The sequence below is a fragment of the Triturus cristatus genome, chromosome 10 (assembly GCF_964204655.1).
Source record: "Triturus cristatus chromosome 10, aTriCri1.1, whole genome shotgun sequence".
Classification (NCBI taxonomy): Eukaryota; Metazoa; Chordata; class Amphibia; order Caudata; family Salamandridae; genus Triturus; species Triturus cristatus.
The window spans coordinates 847,573,978-847,592,075 of NC_140593.1; the positions used below are offsets into that span (position 1 = coordinate 847,573,978).

An 18,098-nucleotide genomic window follows, 5' to 3' on the forward strand; every position below is an offset into this window, starting at 1 on the left:
CTTCTTTTCAATGCTATAAGACGCCGTGTATGGTGAGAAAGTTCCTTTCCCTCTACGCTATTTCCCACTTTTGGCGTATAGAATTTCAGTGCCGGACTTCTTTGCAACTGCTTTTCTGGGGTGGACCATCAGTGTAGGAAAATTAAATGCAAAGTGTTTTTCTAGTGTGATTTCAGGTATGGTTTTAAAATCGCCTTTTGGAATAAAAGTGGTCCTCGTTCCTTTCTTCCAAAGAAAGAGATCGGGTAAGGAGGGTCCAACTTTGAGCTTCATGGACATTGGCCCTTGGTCTGTGCATTCCAGCCCACTACATGCCAAGAAGATTCGTGCAAGCGTGTCTGTTTCTGTAGTGTAGTGGTTATCACGTTCGCTTTACACGCGAAAGGTCCCTGGTTCGAGACCGGGCAGAAACAGCAGCTTTCTGTTTTTCACACAGTTTGCATTTACTCTCTCAACTTATAGGAAAGCTGAGATAATGGAAGCTGTCTATCCCTCACCAGCGTGATGTACTGTGCTCCAGGGGCATCAGTGACAGCTCAAAAAGAGAAGTGACGATAGTTTGCGCTATTCGTTTGCACGTCCTTGTGTACTGAAGGTTGGGCCTACTTCATGAAAGCAAGGCATGAGAGCAGAAATGGTTTTATTGACCTCACCGAGAGCATACACCTAGAACAAACAAAATGTCTGAAGGATAGAGGCATTTTCATTTCTTGTTCGATGACGGCCATGGAAAAGACAGCAACCATATTGCAGAAGAGAGCAGCATGTGCAGTTGCTTGCTTTGGGTGAAGCATTCACTAACTCGCTGCCAATAACCCCCGGAGCCGGTGCGAAAGGCGACTCTTGTGTGCCTCGGCTCGTTGGTCTAGGGGTATGATTCTCGCTTAGGGTGCGAGAGGTCCCGGGTTCAAATCCCGGACGAGCCCTTTTTCAGAGGTAAACATACGAATCCTACTCAAAACTCACAATGCCTGACTATTTCTCATTACACTCACGGCATTGTTGCACAAAATATTTTGAACCTCAGAAGAAACATGGATCACCATGCTTTTTCTGCCTTCATGCTTATTCTGTGTGTGTCCCAGGTGATGCTTTCCCAAGGTGTACTTGCTGGCATTTAGGCATCAGATATTTGTCTGTCGATGCCTGCATAAGTCAATTTTTAATACGTCTAATTGCAAGCATGTTGGCTGATATCTCTGCAGTTTTCACACTTGCTCCTCGCTTTCTGAGTGGCTGCTGATACAGCAGAATAGAAGTAGAGAGAATCCTTGAGAGGAACCTTGCTCTAACAGTAAAACACAGCAAGTGAGTTTCTGTAGTGTAGTGGTCATCACGTTCGCCTAACACGCGAAAGGTCCCCGGTTCGAGACCGGGCAGAAACACTGTGCATGAGCTGCTTTTATGTGCACCCTCTAAAACCTTATTATCTCAATGCAAGCTTAAGAAGAGGCGGTCCTTGAACCCAGCGAGCCGTGGGAAACTTCCTTTACTTTTGCAAGACGAAACAAATTAATCCGCATCCATCAGTGGTCGCTCTTGTGCCTAGCTTTTTTTTTGTCATGCCATGTTGTATTGTGGGGTCTTTACACTTGTGACATTGCTGTGAACGTTGTAAGTGCAAACATTGGCAGGTGCAGTCAGAAGAGTCAGATCTGTGCACACCCAGGGCTGTCAGGATGGCCGAGTGGTCTAAGGCGCCAGACTCAAGAGAGCTTGATCTTCAGTGCAACTGAGACTTCTGGTCTCCTCATGGAGGCGTGGGTTCAAATCCCACTTCTGACAGGTTTCTTTTACACCCTTAAATCGTCCTGTTTTTTGCAGTGCATTCCCCACACACCACAATCTTTGCACGGACCTGTAACATATGACGAGAAATCCACCAACGATCAGGCTGGTCCCTCAATCACAATTCCATGTATTCCTGGAAGGGACACCTCAGGCACACCTTCCGTTAAATTTGCACTCCATCACACAAACTGCCGTGCTGGTTTCTCATTAAGCAGTTGATCCCATCTTTGTTGTGAGGCTCTCCTGCCACCTTTTGGGCGGAGAAGGCACTGTCCCTGCAACAACACAGGCAGACATGTTCAACAGGGCTTCCTGGTTATGTGGGAGGAGCAGATTGTCATTGGTCCCCCCTTGCGAATTTTAATTTACATAAGGAAGACAGAGAGGTAGCTGGGAGTAGGCAGTACACACGGACATTGAACTCTATCTTGTGATTTGCAGCCAATTCTAGATTGAGGCAGGAGGAAAGGAGGTGATTTGCCCAACAATGGCCATACTGGGAATTCAGCCACCCTGGGGCTCCCAGGTGAGTGTTTCAGTCCTGCGAGCCACTCATATAAATCTCGCCTGATCGAGCCTGATCGAGCGCTGAGTGAGCGTGTTTTAATCCAAGAATCAAATGCCTCTGTCTTAGGAGCAAGAATTGGCAGGCCCTCCCTTGCATCTGGGGTGGAAGTCTATGGGGTAAGTGTCCAGGACTTGCAGAGGAGTACAAGTGCCAGAAAGTGCCTGCAGTTCTCATCAGCGCCTTTTTTCTGCTCTCTGGCAGCTAGGATATCGACTGATCCCTTCCTTGCAAGAGTGAAAAAAACAACACCTTGAGAGAAAACATGACTTTGTGTGGTTCACATAGAGAGAGAGCAGCCAAATAGCCCTGCTTTGTTTCTGAAAGACGCATCAGAAATTGCTTAAAATGCCGACTGGGGAATCAGGCTCGTTGGTCTAGGGGTATGATTCTCGCTTCGGGTGCGAGAGGTCCCGGTTTCAAATCCCGGACGAGCCCATGCTGTGGAATTATTTTTAGGCTGCTTATTATATAGGGCCATTTCTTCTTTTCAATGCTATAAGACGCCGTGTATGGTGAGAAAGTTCCTTTCCCTCTACGCTATTTCCCACTTTTGGCGTATAGAATTTCAGTGCCGGACTTCTTTGCAACTGCTTTTCTGGGGTGGACCATCAGTGTAGGAAAATTAAATGCAAAGTGTTTTTCTAGTGTGATTTCAGGTATGGTTTTAAAATCGCCTTTTGGAATAAAAGTGGTCCTCGTTCCTTTCTTCCAAAGAAAGAGATCGGGTAAGGAGGGTCCAACTTTGAGCTTCATGGACATTGGCCCTTGGTCTGTGCATTCCAGCCCACTACATGCCAAGAAGATTCGTGCAAGCGTGTCTGTTTCTGTAGTGTAGTGGTTATCACGTTCGCTTTACACGCGAAAGGTCCCTGGTTCGAGACCGGGCAGAAACAGCAGCTTTCTGTTTTTCACACAGTTTGCATTTACTCTCTCAACTTATAGGAAAGCTGAGATAATGGAAGCTGTCTATCCCTCACCAGCGTGATGTACTGTGCTCCAGGGGCATCAGTGACAGCTCAAAAAGAGAAGTGACGATAGTTTGCGCTATTCGTTTGCACGTCCTTGTGTACTGAAGGTTGGGCCTACTTCATGAAAGCAAGGCATGAGAGCAGAAATGGTTTTATTGACCTCACCGAGAGCATACACCTAGAACAAACAAAATGTCTGAAGGATAGAGGCATTTTCATTTCTTGTTCGATGACGGCCATGGAAAAGACAGCAACCATATTGCAGAAGAGAGCAGCATGTGCAGTTGCTTGCTTTGGGTGAAGCATTCACTAACTCGCTGCCAATAACCCCCGGAGCCGGTGCGAAAGGCGACTCTTGTGTGCCTCGGCTCGTTGGTCTAGGGGTATGATTCTCGCTTAGGGTGCGAGAGGTCCCGGGTTCAAATCCCGGACGAGCCCTTTTTCAGAGGTAAACATACGAATCCTACTCAAAACTCACAATGCCTGACTATTTCTCATTACACTCACGGCATTGTTGCACAAAATATTTTGAACCTCAGAAGAAACATGGATCACCATGCTTTTTCTACCTTCATGCTTATTCTGTGTGTGTCCCAGGTGATGCTTTCCCAAGGTGTACTTGCTGGCATTTAGGCATCAGATATTTGTCTGTCGATGCCTGCATAAGTCAATTTTTAATACGTCTAATTGCAAGCATGTTGGCTGATATCTCTGCAGTTTTCACACTTGCTCCCCGCTTTCTGAGTGGCTGCTGATACAGCAGAATAGAAGTAGAGAGAATCCTTGAGAGGAACCTTGCTCTAACAGTAAAACACAGCAAGTGAGTTTCTGTAGTGTAGTGGTCATCACGTTCGCCTAACACGCGAAAGGTCCCCGGTTCGAGACCGGGCAGAAACACTGTGCATGAGCTGCTTTTATGTGCACCCTCTAAAACCTTATTATCTCAATGCAAGCTTAAGAAGAGGCGGTCCTTGAACCCAGCGAGCCGTGGGAAACTTCCTTTACTTTTGCAAGACGAAACAAATTAATCCGCATCCATCAGTGGTCGCTCTTGTGCCTAGCTTTTTTTTTGTCATGCCATGTTGTATTGTGGGGTCTTTACACTTGTGACATTGCTGTGAACGTTGTAAGTGCAAACATTGGCAGGTGCAGTCAGAAGAGTCAGATCTGTGCACACCCAGGGCTGTCAGGATGGCCGAGTGGTCTAAGGCGCCAGACTCAAGAGAGCTTGATCTTCAGTGCAACTGAGACTTCTGGTCTCCTCATGGAGGCGTGGGTTCAAATCCCACTTCTGACAGGTTTCTTTTACACCCTTAAATCGTCCTGTTTTTTGCAGTGCATTCCCCACACACCACAATCTTTGCACGGACCTGTAACATATGACGAGAAATCCACCAACGATCAGGCTGGTCCCTCAATCACAATTCCATGTATTCCTGGAAGGGACACCTCAGGCACACCTTCCGTTAAATTTGCACTCCATCACACAAACTGCCGTGCTGGTTTCTCATTAAGCAGTTGATCCCATCTTTGTTGTGAGGCTCTCCTGCCACCTTTTGGGCGGAGAAGGCACTGTCCCTGCAACAACACAGGCAGACATGTTCAACAGGGCTTCCTGGTTATGTGGGAGGAGCAGATTGTCATTGGTCCCCCCTTGCGAATTTTAATTTACATAAGGAAGACAGAGAGGTAGCTGGGAGTAGGCAGTACACACGGACATTGAACTCTATCTTGTGATTTGCAGCCAATTCTAGATTGAGGCAGGAGGAAAGGAGGTGATTTGCCCAACAATGGCCATACTGGGAATTCAGCCACCCTGGGGCTCCCAGGTGAGTGTTTCAGTCCTGCGAGCCACTCATATAAATCTCGCCTGATCGAGCCTGATCGAGCCTGATCGAGCCTGATCGAGCCTGATCGAGCCTGATCGAGCGCTGAGTGAGCGTGTTTGAATCCAAGAATCAAATGCCTCTGTCTTAGGAGCAAGAATTGGCAGGCCCTCCCTTGCATCTGGGGTGGAAGTCTATGGGGTAAGTGTCCAGGACTTGCAGAGGAGTACAAGTGCCAGAAAGTGCCTGCAGTTCTCATCAGCGCCTTTTTTCTGCTCTCTGGCAGCTAGGATATCGACTGATCCCTTCCTTGCAAGAGTGAAAAAAACAACACCTTGAGAGAAAACATGACTTTGTGTGGTTCACATAGAGAGAGAGCAGCCAAATAGCCCTGCTTTGTTTCTGAAAGACGCATCAGAAATTGCTTAAAATGCCGACTGGGGAATCAGGCTCGTTGGTCTAGGGGTATGATTCTCGCTTCGGGTGCGAGAGGTCCCGGGTTCAAATCCCGGACGAGCCCATGCTGTGGAATTATTTTTAGGCTGCTTATTATATAGGGCCATTTCTTCTTTTCAATGCTATAAGACGCCGTGTATGGTGAGAAAGTTCCTTTCCCTCTACGCTATTTCCCACTTTTGGCGTATAGAATTTCAGTGCCGGACTTCTTTGCAACTGCTTTTCTGGGGTGGACCATCAGTGTAGGAAAATTAAATGCAAAGTGTTTTTCTAGTGTGATTTCAGATATGGTTTTAAAATCGCCTTTTGGAATAAAAGTGGTCCTCGTTCCTTTCTTCCAAAGAAAGAGATCGGGTAAGGAGGGTCCAACTTTGAGCTTCATGGACATTGGCCCTTGGTCTGTGCATTCCAGCCCACTACATGCCAAGAAGATTCGTGCAAGCGTGTCTGTTTCTGTAGTGTAGTGGTTATCACGTTCGCTTTACACGCGAAAGGTCCCTGGTTCGAGACCGGGCAGAAACAGCAGCTTTCTGTTTTTCACACAGTTTGCATTTACTCTCTCAACTTATAGGAAAGCTGAGATAATGGAAGCTGTCTATCCCTCACCAGCGTGATGTACTGTGCTCCAGGGGCATCAGTGACAGCTCAAAAAGAGAAGTGACGATAGTTTGCGCTATTCGTTTGCACGTCCTTGTGTACTGAAGGTTGGGCCTACTTCATGAAAGCAAGGCATGAGAGCAGAAATGGTTTTATTGACCTCACCGAGAGCATACACCTAGAACAAACAAAATGTCTGAAGGATAGAGGCATTTTCATTTCTTGTTCGATGACGGCCATGGAAAAGACAGCAACCATATTGCAGAAGAGAGCAGCATGTGCAGTTGCTTGCTTTGGGTGAAGCATTCACTAACTCGCTGCCAATAACCCCCGGAGCCGGTGCGAAAGGCGACTCTTGTGTGCCTCGGCTCGTTGGTCTAGGGGTATGATTCTCGCTTAGGGTGCGAGAGGTCCCGGGTTCAAATCCCGGACGAGCCCTTTTTCAGAGGTAAACATACGAATCCTACTCAAAACTCACAATGCCTGACTATTTCTCATTACACTCGCCGCATTGTTGCACAAAATATTTTGAACCTCAGAAGAAACATGGATCACCATGCTTTTTCTGCCTTCATGCTTAGTCTGTGTGTGTCCCAGGTGATGCTTTCCCAAGGTGTACTTGCTGGCATTTAGGCATCAGATATTTGTCTGTCGATGCCTGCATAAGTCAATTTTTAATACGTCTAATTGCAAGCATGTTGGCTGATATCTCTGCAGTTTTCACACTTGCTCCTCGCTTTCTGAGTGGCTGCTGATACAGCAGAATAGAAGTAGAGAGAATCCTTGAGAGGAACCTTGCTCTAACAGTAAAACACAGCAAGTGAGTTTCTGTAGTGTAGTGGTCATCACGTTCGCCTAACACGCGAAAGGTCCCCGGTTCGAGACCGGGCAGAAACACTGTGCATGAGCTGCTTTTATGTGCACCCTCTAAAACCTTATTATCTCAATGCAAGCTTAAGAAGAGGCGGTCCTTGAACCCAGCGAGCCGTGGGAAACTTCCTTTACTTTTGCAAGACGAAACAAATTAATCCGCATCCATCAGTGGTCGCTCTTGTGCCTAGCTTTTTTTTTGTCATGCCATGTTGTATTGTGGGGTCTTTACACTTGTGACATTGCTGTGAACGTTGTAAGTGCAAACATTGGCAGGTGCAGTCAGAAGAGTCAGATCTGTGCACACCCAGGGCTGTCAGGATGGCCGAGTGGTCTAAGGCGCCAGACTCAAGAGAGCTTGATCTTCAGTGCAACTGAGACTTCTGGTCTCCTCATGGAGGCGTGGGTTCAAATCCCACTTCTGACAGGTTTCTTTTACACCCTTAAATCGTCCTGTTTTTTGCAGTGCATTCCCCACACACCACAATCTTTGCACGGACCTGTAACATATGACGAGAAATCCACCAACGATCAGGCTGGTCCCTCAATCACAATTCCATGTATTCCTGGAAGGGACACCTCAGGCACACCTTCCGTTAAATTTGCACTCCATCACACAAACTGCCGTGCTGGTTTCTCATTAAGCAGTTGATCCCATCTTTGTTGTGAGGCTCTCCTGCCACCTTTTGGGCGGAGAAGGCACTGTCCCTGCAACAACACAGGCAGACATGTTCAACAGGGCTTCCTGGTTATGTGGGAGGAGCAGATTGTCATTGGTCCCCCCTTGCGAATTTTAATTTACATAAGGAAGACAGAGAGGTAGCTGGGAGTAGGCAGTACACACGGACATTGAACTCTATCTTGTGATTTGCAGCCAATTCTAGATTGAGGCAGGAGGAAAGGAGGTGATTTGCCCAACAATGGCCATACTGGGAATTCAGCCACCCTGGGGCTCCCAGGTGAGTGTTTCAGTCCTGCGAGCCACTCATATAAATCTCGCCTGATCGAGCCTGATCGAGCGCTGAGTGAGCGTGTTTGAATCCAAGAATCAAATGCCTCTGTCTTAGGAGCAAGAATTGGCAGGCCCTCCCTTGCATCTGGGGTGGAAGTCTATGGGGTAAGTGTCCAGGACTTGCAGAGGAGTACAAGTGCCAGAAAGTGCCTGCAGTTCTCATCAGCGCCTTTTTTCTGCTCTCTGGCAGCTAGGATATCGACTGATCCCTTCCTTGCAAGAGTGAAAAAAACAACACCTTGAGAGAAAACATGACTTTGTGTGGTTCACATAGAGAGAGAGCAGCCAAATAGCCCTGCTTTGTTTCTGAAAGACGCATCAGAAATTGCTTAAAATGCCGACTGGGGAATCAGGCTCGTTGGTCTAGGGGTATGATTCTCGCTTCGGGTGCGAGAGGTCCCGGGTTCAAATCCCGGACGAGCCCATGCTGTGGAATTATTTTTAGGCTGCTTATTATATAGGGCCATTTCTTCTTTTCAATGCTATAAGACGCCGTGTATGGTGAGAAAGTTCCTTTCCCTCTACGCTATTTCCCACTTTTGGCGTATAGAATTTCAGTGCCGGACTTCTTTGCAACTGCTTTTCTGGGGTGGACCATCAGTGTAGGAAAATTAAATGCAAAGTGTTTTTCTAGTGTGATTTCAGGTATGGTTTTAAAATCGCCTTTTGGAATAAAAGTGGTCCTCGTTCCTTTCTTCCAAAGAAAGAGATCGGGTAAGGAGGGTCCAACTTTGAGCTTCATGGACATTGGCCCTTGGTCTGTGCATTCCAGCCCACTACATGCCAAGAAGATTCGTGCAAGCGTGTCTGTTTCTGTAGTGTAGTGGTTATCACGTTCGCTTTACACGCGAAAGGTCCCTGGTTCGAGACCGGGCAGAAACAGCAGCTTTCTGTTTTTCACACAGTTTGCATTTACTCTCTCAACTTATAGGAAAGCTGAGATAATGGAAGCTGTCTATCCCTCACCAGCGTGATGTACTGTGCTCCAGGGGCATCAGTGACAGCTCAAAAAGAGAAGTGACGATAGTTTGCGCTATTCGTTTGCACGTCCTTGTGTACTGAAGGTTGGGCCTACTTCATGAAAGCAAGGCATGAGAGCAGAAATGGTTTTATTGACCTCACCGAGAGCATACACCTAGAACAAACAAAATGTCTGAAGGATAGAGGCATTTTCATTTCTTGTTCGATGACGGCCATGGAAAAGACAGCAACCATATTGCAGAAGAGAGCAGCATGTGCAGTTGCTTGCTTTGGGTGAAGCATTCACTAACTCGCTGCCAATAACCCCCGGAACCGGTGCGAAAGGCGACTCTTGTGTGCCTCGGCTCGTTGGTCTAGGGGTATGATTCTCGCTTAGGGTGCGAGAGGTCCCGGGTTCAAATCCCGGACGAGCCCTTTTTCAGAGGTAAACATACGAATCCTACTCAAAACTCACAATGCCTGACTATTTCTCATTACACTCGCCGCATTGTTGCACAAAATATTTTTGAACCTCAGAAGAAACATGGATCACCATGCTTTTTCTGCCTTCATGCTTAGTCTGTGTGTGTCCCAGGTGATGCTTTCCCAAGGTGTACTTGCTGGCATTTAGGCATCAGATATTTGTCTGTCGATGCCTGCATAAGTCAATTTTTAATACGTCTAATTGCAAGCATGTTGGCTGATATCTCTGCAGTTTTCACACTTGCTCCTCGCTTTCTGAGTGGCTGCTGATACAGCAGAATAGAAGTAGAGAGAATCCTTGAGAGGAACCTTGCTCTAACAGTAAAACACAGCAAGTGAGTTTCTGTAGTGTAGTGGTCATCACGTTCGCCTAACACGCGAAAGGTCCCTGGTTCGAGACTGTGCATGAGCTGCTTTTATGTGCACCCTCTAAAACCTTATTATCTCAATGCAAGCTTAAGAAGAGGCGGTCCTTGAACCCAGCGAGCCGTGGGAAACTTCCTTTACTTTTGCAAGACGAAACAAATTAATCCGCATCCATCAGTGGTCGCTCTTGTGCCTAGCTTTTTTTTTGTCATGCCATGTTGTATTGTGGGGTCTTTACACTTGTGACATTGCTGTGAACGTTGTAAGTGCGAACATTGGCAGGTGCAGTCAGAAGAGTCAGATCTGTGCACACCCAGGGCTGTCAGGATGGCCGAGTGGTCTAAGGCGCCAGACTCAAGAGAGCTTGATCTTCAGTGCAACTGAGACTTCTGGTCTCCTCATGGAGGCGTGGGTTCAAATCCCACTTCTGACAGGTTTCTTTTACACCCTTAAATCGTCCTGTTTTTTGCAGTGCATTCCCCACACACCACAATCTTTGCACGGACCTGTAACATATGACGAGAAATCCACCAACGATCAGGCTGGTCCCTCAATCACAATTCCATGTATTCCTGGAAGGGACACCTCAGGCACACCTTCCGTTAAATTTGCACTCCATCACACAAACTGCCGTGCTGGTTTCTCATTAAGCAGTTGATCCCATCTTTGTTGTGAGGCTCTCCTGCCACCTTTTGGGCGGAGAAGGCACTGTCCCTGCAACAACACAGGCAGACATGTTCAACAGGGCTTCCTGGTTATGTGGGAGGAGCAGATTGTCATTGGTCCCCCCTTGCGAATTTTAATTTACATAAGGAAGACAGAGAGGTAGCTGGGAGTAGGCAGTACACACGGACATTGAACTCTATCTTGTGATTTGCAGCCAATTCTAGATTGAGGCAGGAGGAAAGGAGGTGATTTGCCCAACAATGGCCATACTGGGAATTCAGCCACCCTGGGGCTCCCAGGTGAGTGTTTCAGTCCTGCGAGCCACTCATATAAATCTCGCCTGATCGAGCCTGATCGAGCGCTGAGTGAGCGTGTTTGAATCCAAGAATCAAATGCCTCTGTCTTAGGAGCAAGAATTGGCAGGCCCTCCCTTGCATCTGGGGTGGAAGTCTATGGGGTAAGTGTCCAGGACTTGCAGAGGAGTACAAGTGCCAGAAAGTGCCTGCAGTTCTCATCAGCGCCTTTTTTCTGCTCTCTGGCAGCTAGGATATCGACTGATCCCTTCCTTGCAAGAGTGAAAAAAACAACACCTTGAGAGAAAACATGACTTTGTGTGGTTCACATAGAGAGAGAGCAGCCAAATAGCCCTGCTTTGTTTCTGAAAGACGCATCAGAAATTGCTTAAAATGCCGACTGGGGAATCAGGCTCGTTGGTCTAGGGGTATGATTCTCGCTTCGGGTGCGAGAGGTCCCGGGTTCAAATCCCAGACGAGCCCATGCTGTGGAATTATTTTTAGGCTGCTTATTATATAGGGCCATTTCTTCTTTTCAATGCTATAAGACGCCGTGTATGGTGAGAAAGTTCCTTTCCCTCTACGCTATTTCCCACTTTTGGCGTATAGAATTTCAGTGCCGGACTTCTTTGCAACTGCTTTTCTGGGGTGGACCATCAGTGTAGGAAAATTAAATGCAAAGTGTTTTTCTAGTGTGATTTCAGGTATGGTTTTAAAATCGCCTTTTGGAATAAAAGTGGTCCTCGTTCCTTTCTTCCAAAGAAAGAGATCGGGTAAGGAGGGTCCAACTTTGAGCTTCATGGACATTGGCCCTTGGTCTGTGCATTCCAGCCCACTACATGCCAAGAAGATTCGTGCAAGCGTGTCTGTTTCTGTAGTGTAGTGGTTATCACGTTCGCTTTACACGCGAAAGGTCCCTGGTTCGAGACCGGGCAGAAACAGCAGCTTTCTGTTTTTCACACAGTTTGCATTTACTCTCTCAACTTATAGGAAAGCTGAGATAATGGAAGCTGTCTATCCCTCACCAGCGTGATGTACTGTGCTCCAGGGGCATCAGTGACAGCTCAAAAAGAGAAGTGACGATAGTTTGCGCTATTCGTTTGCACGTCCTTGTGTACTGAAGGTTGGGCCTACTTCATGAAAGCAAGGCATGAGAGCAGAAATGGTTTTATTGACCTCACCGAGAGCATACACCTAGAACAAACAAAATGTCTGAAGGATAGAGGCATTTTCATTTCTTGTTCGATGACGGCCATGGAAAAGACAGCAACCATATTGCAGAAGAGAGCAGCATGTGCAGTTGCTTGCTTTGGGTGAAGCATTCACTAACTCGCTGCCAATAACCCCCGGAGCCGGTGCGAAAGGCGACTCTTGTGTGCCTCGGCTCGTTGGTCTAGGGGTATGATTCTCGCTTAGGGTGCGAGAGGTCCCGGGTTCAAATCCCGGACGAGCCCTTTTTCAGAGGTAAACATACGAATCCTACTCAAAACTCACAATGCCTGACTATTTCTCATTACACTCGCCGCATTGTTGCACAAAATATTTTTGAACCTCAGAAGAAACATGGATCACCATGCTTTTTCTGCCTTCATGCTTAGTCTGTGTGTGTCCCAGGTGATGCTTTCCCAAGGTGTACTTGCTGGCATTTAGGCATCAGATATTTGTCTGTCGATGCCTGCATAAGTCAATTTTTAATACGTCTAATTGCAAGCATGTTGGCTGATATCTCTGCAGTTTTCACACTTGCTCCTCGCTTTCTGAGTGGCTGCTGATACAGCAGAATAGAAGTAGAGAGAATCCTTGAGAGGAACCTTGCTCTAACAGTAAAACACAGCAAGTGAGTTTCTGTAGTGTAGTGGTCATCACGTTCGCCTAACACGCGAAAGGTCCCCGGTTCGAGACTGTGCATGAGCTGCTTTTATGTGCACCCTCTAAAACCTTATTATCTCAATGCAAGCTTAAGAAGAGGCGGTCCTTGAACCCAGCGAGCCGTGGGAAACTTCCTTTACTTTTGCAAGACGAAACAAATTAATCCGCATCCATCAGTGGTCGCTCTTGTGCCTAGCTTTTTTTTTGTCATGCCATGTTGTATTGTGGGGTCTTTACACTTGTGACATTGCTGTGAACGTTGTAAGTGCAAACATTGGCAGGTGCAGTCAGAAGAGTCAGATCTGTGCACACCCAGGGCTGTCAGGATGGCCGAGTGGTCTAAGGCGCCAGACTCAAGAGAGCTTAATCTTCAGTGCAACTGAGACTTCTGGTCTCCTCATGGAGGCGTGGGTTCAAATCCCACTTCTGACAGGTTTCTTTTACACCCTTAAATCGTCCTGTTTTTTGCAGTGCATTCCCCACACACCACAATCTTTGCACGGACCTGTAACATATGACGAGAAATCCACCAACGATCAGGCTGGTCCCTCAATCACAATTCCATGTATTCCTGGAAGGGACACCTCAGGCACACCTTCCGTTAAATTTGCACTCCATCACACAAACTGCCGTGCTGGTTTCTCATTAAGCAGTTGATCCCATCTTTGTTGTGAGGCTCTCCTGCCACCTTTTGGGCGGAGAAGGCACTGTCCCTGCAACAACACAGGCAGACATGTTCAACAGGGCTTCCTGGTTATGTGGGAGGAGCAGATTGTCATTGGTCCCCCCTTGCGAATTTTAATTTACATAAGGAAGACAGAGAGGTAGCTGGGAGTAGGCAGTACACATGGACATTGAACTCTATCTTGTGATTTGCAGCCAATTCTAGATTGAGGCAGGAGGAAAGGAGGTGATTTGCCCAACAATGGCCATACTGGGAATTCAGCCACCCTGGGGCTCCCAGGTGAGTGTTTCAGTCCTGCGAGCCACTCATATAAATCTCGCCTGATCGAGCCTGATCGAGCGCTGAGTGAGCGTGTTTGAATCCAAGAATCAAATGCCTCTGTCTTAGGAGCAAGAATTGGCAGGCCCTCCCTTGCATCTGGGGTGGAAGTCTATGGGGTAAGTGTCCAGGACTTGCAGAGGAGTACAAGTGCCAGAAAGTGCCTGCAGTTCTCATCAGCGCCTTTTTTCTGCTCTCTGGCAGCTAGGATATCGACTGATCCCTTCCTTGCAAGAGTGAAAAAAACAACACCTTGAGAGAAAACATGACTTTGTGTGGTTCACATAGAGAGAGAGCAGCCAAATAGCCCTGCTTTGTTTCTGAAAGACGCATCAGAAATTGCTTAAAATGCCGACTGGGGAATCAGGCTCGTTGGTCTAGGGGTATGATTCTCGCTTCGGGTGCGAGAGGTCCCGGGTTCAAATCCCGGACGAGCCCATGCTGTGGAATTATTTTTAGGCTGCTTATTATATAGGGCCATTTCTTCTTTTCAATGCTATAAGACGCCGTGTATGGTGAGAAAGTTCCTTTCCCTCTACGCTATTTCCCACTTTTGGCGTATAGAATTTCAGTGCCGGACTTCTTTGCAACTGCTTTTCTGGGGTGGACCATCAGTGTAGGAAAATTAAATGCAAAGTGTTTTTCTAGTGTGATTTCAGGTATGGTTTTAAAATCGCCTTTTGGAATAAAAGTGGTCCTCGTTCCTTTCTTCCAAAGAAAGAGATCGGGTAAGGAGGGTCCAACTTTGAGCTTCATGGACATTGGCCCTTGGTCTGTGCATTCCAGCCCACTACATGCCAAGAAGATTCGTGCAAGCGTGTCTGTTTCTGTAGTGTAGTGGTTATCACGTTCGCTTTACACGCGAAAGGTCCCTGGTTCGAGACCGGGCAGAAACAGCAGCTTTCTGTTTTTCACACAGTTTGCATTTACTCTCTCAACTTATAGGAAAGCTGAGATAATGGAAGCTGTCTATCCCTCACCAGCGTGATGTACTGTGCTCCAGGGGCATCAGTGACAGCTCAAAAAGAGAAGTGACGATAGTTTGCGCTATTCGTTTGCACGTCCTTGTGTACTGAAGGTTGGGCCTACTTCATGAAAGCAAGGCATGAGAGCAGAAATGGTTTTATTGACCTCACCGAGAGCATACACCTAGAACAAACAAAATGTCTGAAGGATAGAGGCATTTTCATTTCTTGCTCGATGACGGCCATGGAAAAGACAGCAACCATATTGCAGAAGAGAGCAGCATGTGCAGTTGCTTGCTTTGGGTGAAGCATTCACTAACTCGCTGCCAATAACCCCCGGAGCCGGTGCGAAAGGCGACTCTTGTGTGCCTCGGCTCGTTGGTCTAGGGGTATGATTCTCGCTTAGGGTGCGAGAGGTCCCGGGTTCAAATCCCAGACGAGCCCTTTTTCAGAGGTAAACATACGAATCCTACTCAAAACTCACAATGCCTGACTATTTCTCATTACACTCGCCGCATTGTTGCACAAAATATTTTGAACCTCAGAAGAAACATGGATCACCATGCTTTTTCTGCCTTCATGCTTAGTCTGTGTGTGTCCCAGGTGATGCTTTCCCAAGGTGTACTTGCTGGCATTTAGGCATCAGATATTTGTCTGTCGATGCCTGCATAAGTCAATTTTTAATACGTCTAATTGCAAGCATGTTGGCTGATATCTCTGCAGTTTTCACACTTGCTCCTCGCTTTCTGAGTGGCTGCTGATACAGCAGAATAGAAGTAGAGAGAATCCTTGAGAGGAACCTTGCTCTAACAGTAAAACACAGCAAGTGAGTTTCTGTAGTGTAGTGGTCATCACGTTCGCCTAACACGCGAAAGGTCCCCGGTTCGAGACCGGGCAGAAACACTGTGCATGAGCTGCTTTTATGTGCACCCTCTAAAACCTTATTATCTCAATGCAAGCTTAAGAAGAGGCGGTCCTTGAACCCAGCGAGCCGTGGGAAACTTCCTTTACTTTTGCAAGACGAAACAAATTAATCCGCATCCATCAGTGGTCGCTCTTGTGCCTAGCTTTTTTTTTGTCATGCCATGTTGTATTGTGGGGTCTTTACACTTGTGACATTGCTGTGAACGTTGTAAGTGCAAACATTGGCAGGTGCAGTCAGAAGAGTCAGATCTGTGCACACCCAGGGCTGTCAGGATGGCCGAGTGGTCTAAGGCGCCAGACTCAAGAGAGCTTGATCTTCAGTGCAACTGAGACTTCTGGTCTCCTCATGGAGGCGTGGGTTCAAATCCCACTTCTGACAGGTTTCTTTTACACCCTTAAATCGTCCTGTTTTTTGCAGTGCATTCCCCACACACCACAATCTTTGCACGGACCTGTAACATATGACGAGAAATCCACCAACGATCAGGCTGGTCCCTCAATCACAATTCCATGTATTCCTGGAAGGGACACCTCAGGCACACCTTCTGTTAAATTTGCACTCCATCACACAAACTGCCGTGCTGGTTTCTCATTAAGCAGTTGATCCCATCTTTGTTGTGAGGCTCTCCTGCCACCTTTTGGGCGGAGAAGGCACTGTCCCTGCAACAACACAGGCAGACATGTTCAACAGGGCTTCCTGGTTATGTGGGAGGAGCAGATTGTCATTGGTCCCCCCTTGCGAATTTTAATTTACATAAGGAAGACAGAGAGGTAGCTGGGAGTAGGCAGTACACACGGACATTGAACTCTATCTTGTGATTTGCAGCCAATTCTAGATTGAGGCAGGAGGAAAGGAGGTGATTTGCCCAACAATGGCCATACTGGGAATTCAGCCACCCTGGGGCTCCCAGGTGAGTGTTTCAGTCCTGCGAGCCACTCATATAAATCTCGCCTGATCGAGCCTGATCGAGCGCTGAGTGAGCGTGTTTGAATCCAAGAATCAAATGCCTCTGTCTTAGGAGCAAGAATTGGCAGGCCCTCCCTTGCATCTGGGGTGGAAGTCTATGGGGTAAGTGTCCAGGACTTGCAGAGGAGTACAAGTGCCAGAAAGTGCCTGCAGTTCTCATCAGCGCCTTTTTTCTGCTCTCTGGCAGCTAGGATATCGACTGATCCCTTCCTTGCAAGAGTGAAAAAAACAACACCTTGAGAGAAAACATGACTTTGTGTGGTTCACATAGAGAGAGAGCAGCCAAATAGCCCTGCTTTGTTTCTGAAAGACGCATCAGAAATTGCTTAAAATGCCGACTGGGGAATCAGGCTCGTTGGTCTAGGGGTATGATTCTCGCTTCGGGTGCGAGAGGTCCCGGGTTCAAATCCCGGACGAGCCCATGCTGTGGAATTATTTTTAGGCTGCTTATTATATAGGGCCATTTCTTCTTTTCAATGCTATAAGACGCCGTGTATGGTGAGAAAGTTCCTTTCCCTCTACGCTATTTCCCACTTTTGGCGTATAGAATTTCAGTGCCGGACTTCTTTGCAACTGCTTTTCTGGGGTGGACCATCAGTGTAGGAAAATTAAATGCAAAGTGTTTTTCTAGTGTGATTTCAGGTATGGTTTTAAAATCGCCTTTTGGAATAAAAGTGGTCCTCGTTCCTTTCTTCCAAAGAAAGAGATCGGGTAAGGAGGGTCCAACTTTGAGCTTCATGGACATTGGCCCTTGGTCTGTGCATTCCAGCCCACTACATGCCAAGAAGATTCGTGCAAGCGTGTCTGTTTCTGTAGTGTAGTGGTTATCACGTTCGCTTTACACGCGAAAGGTCCCTGGTTCGAGACCGGGCAGAAACAGCAGCTTTCTGTTTTTCACACAGTTTGCATTTACTCTCTCAACTTATAGGAAAGCTGAGATAATGGAAGCTGTCTATCCCTCATCAGCGTGATGTACTGTGCTCCAGGGGCATCAGTGACAGCTCAAAAAGAGAAGTGACGATAGTTTGCGCTATTCGTTTGCACGTCCTTGTGTACTGAAGGTTGGGCCTACTTCATGAAAGCAAGGCATGAGAGCAGAAATGGTTTTATTGACCTCACCGAGAGCATACACCTAGAACAAACAAAATGTCTGAAGGATAGAGGCATTTTCATTTCTTGTTCGATGACGGCCATGGAAAAGACAGCAACCATATTGCAGAAGAGAGCAGCATGTGCAGTTGCTTGCTTTGGGTGAAGCATTCACTAACTCGCTGCCAATGACCCCCGGAGCCGGTGCGAAAGGCGACTCTTGTGTGCCTCGGCTCGTTGGTCTAGGGGTATGATTCTCGCTTAGGGTGCGAGAGGTCCCGGGTTCAAATCCCGGACGAGCCCTTTTTCAGAGGTAAACATACGAATCCTACTCAAAACTCACAATGCCTGACTATTTCTCATTACACTCGCCGCATTGTTGCACAAAATATTTTTGAACCTCAGAAGAAACATGGATCACCATG

The 18,098-nt window shown here is 47.2% G+C and overlaps 27 non-coding genes across 27 annotated transcripts; all 27 read left to right on the top strand.

Annotated features, from left to right (window-relative positions):
• The first annotated feature begins 340 nt into the window (after positions 1 to 340).
• On the top strand, positions 341 to 413 carry TRNAV-UAC (transfer RNA valine (anticodon UAC)). Its single transcript has one exon. It is a non-coding gene; the product is annotated as a tRNA-Val (tRNA).
• Positions 414 to 854: 441 nt separating this feature from the next.
• Positions 855 to 926, top strand: TRNAP-AGG (transfer RNA proline (anticodon AGG)). Its single transcript has one exon. It is a non-coding gene; the product is annotated as a tRNA-Pro (tRNA).
• Positions 927 to 1,312: 386 nt separating this feature from the next.
• TRNAV-AAC (transfer RNA valine (anticodon AAC)) lies at positions 1,313 to 1,385 on the top strand. Its single transcript has one exon. It is a non-coding gene; the product is annotated as a tRNA-Val (tRNA).
• A 288-nt stretch (positions 1,386 to 1,673) lies between these two features.
• Positions 1,674 to 1,785, top strand: TRNAL-CAA (transfer RNA leucine (anticodon CAA)). Its single transcript has 2 exons — positions 1,674 to 1,711; positions 1,740 to 1,785. It is a non-coding gene; the product is annotated as a tRNA-Leu (tRNA).
• A 1,394-nt stretch (positions 1,786 to 3,179) lies between these two features.
• Positions 3,180 to 3,252, top strand: TRNAV-UAC (transfer RNA valine (anticodon UAC)). The gene has a single exon. It is a non-coding gene; the product is annotated as a tRNA-Val (tRNA).
• A 441-nt stretch (positions 3,253 to 3,693) lies between these two features.
• Positions 3,694 to 3,765, top strand: TRNAP-AGG (transfer RNA proline (anticodon AGG)). The gene has a single exon. It is a non-coding gene; the product is annotated as a tRNA-Pro (tRNA).
• A 386-nt stretch (positions 3,766 to 4,151) lies between these two features.
• Positions 4,152 to 4,224, top strand: TRNAV-AAC (transfer RNA valine (anticodon AAC)). The gene has a single exon. It is a non-coding gene; the product is annotated as a tRNA-Val (tRNA).
• Positions 4,225 to 4,512: 288 nt separating this feature from the next.
• On the top strand, positions 4,513 to 4,624 carry TRNAL-CAA (transfer RNA leucine (anticodon CAA)). The gene is made up of 2 exons: positions 4,513 to 4,550; positions 4,579 to 4,624. It is a non-coding gene; the product is annotated as a tRNA-Leu (tRNA).
• A 977-nt stretch (positions 4,625 to 5,601) lies between these two features.
• TRNAP-CGG (transfer RNA proline (anticodon CGG)) lies at positions 5,602 to 5,673 on the top strand. Its single transcript has one exon. It is a non-coding gene; the product is annotated as a tRNA-Pro (tRNA).
• A 385-nt stretch (positions 5,674 to 6,058) lies between these two features.
• On the top strand, positions 6,059 to 6,131 carry TRNAV-UAC (transfer RNA valine (anticodon UAC)). Its single transcript has one exon. It is a non-coding gene; the product is annotated as a tRNA-Val (tRNA).
• Positions 6,132 to 6,572: 441 nt separating this feature from the next.
• TRNAP-AGG (transfer RNA proline (anticodon AGG)) lies at positions 6,573 to 6,644 on the top strand. The gene has a single exon. It is a non-coding gene; the product is annotated as a tRNA-Pro (tRNA).
• Positions 6,645 to 7,030: 386 nt separating this feature from the next.
• On the top strand, positions 7,031 to 7,103 carry TRNAV-AAC (transfer RNA valine (anticodon AAC)). The gene has a single exon. It is a non-coding gene; the product is annotated as a tRNA-Val (tRNA).
• Positions 7,104 to 7,391: 288 nt separating this feature from the next.
• Positions 7,392 to 7,503, top strand: TRNAL-CAA (transfer RNA leucine (anticodon CAA)). The gene is made up of 2 exons: positions 7,392 to 7,429; positions 7,458 to 7,503. It is a non-coding gene; the product is annotated as a tRNA-Leu (tRNA).
• Positions 7,504 to 8,440: 937 nt separating this feature from the next.
• Positions 8,441 to 8,512, top strand: TRNAP-CGG (transfer RNA proline (anticodon CGG)). Its single transcript has one exon. It is a non-coding gene; the product is annotated as a tRNA-Pro (tRNA).
• A 385-nt stretch (positions 8,513 to 8,897) lies between these two features.
• TRNAV-UAC (transfer RNA valine (anticodon UAC)) lies at positions 8,898 to 8,970 on the top strand. Its single transcript has one exon. It is a non-coding gene; the product is annotated as a tRNA-Val (tRNA).
• A 441-nt stretch (positions 8,971 to 9,411) lies between these two features.
• TRNAP-AGG (transfer RNA proline (anticodon AGG)) lies at positions 9,412 to 9,483 on the top strand. The gene has a single exon. It is a non-coding gene; the product is annotated as a tRNA-Pro (tRNA).
• Positions 9,484 to 10,218: 735 nt separating this feature from the next.
• TRNAL-CAA (transfer RNA leucine (anticodon CAA)) lies at positions 10,219 to 10,330 on the top strand. Its single transcript has 2 exons — positions 10,219 to 10,256; positions 10,285 to 10,330. It is a non-coding gene; the product is annotated as a tRNA-Leu (tRNA).
• A 1,394-nt stretch (positions 10,331 to 11,724) lies between these two features.
• On the top strand, positions 11,725 to 11,797 carry TRNAV-UAC (transfer RNA valine (anticodon UAC)). The gene has a single exon. It is a non-coding gene; the product is annotated as a tRNA-Val (tRNA).
• Positions 11,798 to 12,238: 441 nt separating this feature from the next.
• Positions 12,239 to 12,310, top strand: TRNAP-AGG (transfer RNA proline (anticodon AGG)). The gene has a single exon. It is a non-coding gene; the product is annotated as a tRNA-Pro (tRNA).
• A 735-nt stretch (positions 12,311 to 13,045) lies between these two features.
• Positions 13,046 to 13,157, top strand: TRNAL-CAA (transfer RNA leucine (anticodon CAA)). The gene is made up of 2 exons: positions 13,046 to 13,083; positions 13,112 to 13,157. It is a non-coding gene; the product is annotated as a tRNA-Leu (tRNA).
• Positions 13,158 to 14,094: 937 nt separating this feature from the next.
• On the top strand, positions 14,095 to 14,166 carry TRNAP-CGG (transfer RNA proline (anticodon CGG)). Its single transcript has one exon. It is a non-coding gene; the product is annotated as a tRNA-Pro (tRNA).
• Positions 14,167 to 14,551: 385 nt separating this feature from the next.
• Positions 14,552 to 14,624, top strand: TRNAV-UAC (transfer RNA valine (anticodon UAC)). Its single transcript has one exon. It is a non-coding gene; the product is annotated as a tRNA-Val (tRNA).
• Positions 14,625 to 15,523: 899 nt separating this feature from the next.
• Positions 15,524 to 15,596, top strand: TRNAV-AAC (transfer RNA valine (anticodon AAC)). Its single transcript has one exon. It is a non-coding gene; the product is annotated as a tRNA-Val (tRNA).
• Positions 15,597 to 15,884: 288 nt separating this feature from the next.
• On the top strand, positions 15,885 to 15,996 carry TRNAL-CAA (transfer RNA leucine (anticodon CAA)). The gene is made up of 2 exons: positions 15,885 to 15,922; positions 15,951 to 15,996. It is a non-coding gene; the product is annotated as a tRNA-Leu (tRNA).
• A 937-nt stretch (positions 15,997 to 16,933) lies between these two features.
• TRNAP-CGG (transfer RNA proline (anticodon CGG)) lies at positions 16,934 to 17,005 on the top strand. Its single transcript has one exon. It is a non-coding gene; the product is annotated as a tRNA-Pro (tRNA).
• Positions 17,006 to 17,390: 385 nt separating this feature from the next.
• TRNAV-UAC (transfer RNA valine (anticodon UAC)) lies at positions 17,391 to 17,463 on the top strand. Its single transcript has one exon. It is a non-coding gene; the product is annotated as a tRNA-Val (tRNA).
• A 441-nt stretch (positions 17,464 to 17,904) lies between these two features.
• TRNAP-AGG (transfer RNA proline (anticodon AGG)) lies at positions 17,905 to 17,976 on the top strand. The gene has a single exon. It is a non-coding gene; the product is annotated as a tRNA-Pro (tRNA).
• Positions 17,977 to 18,098: the final 122 nt, after the last annotated feature.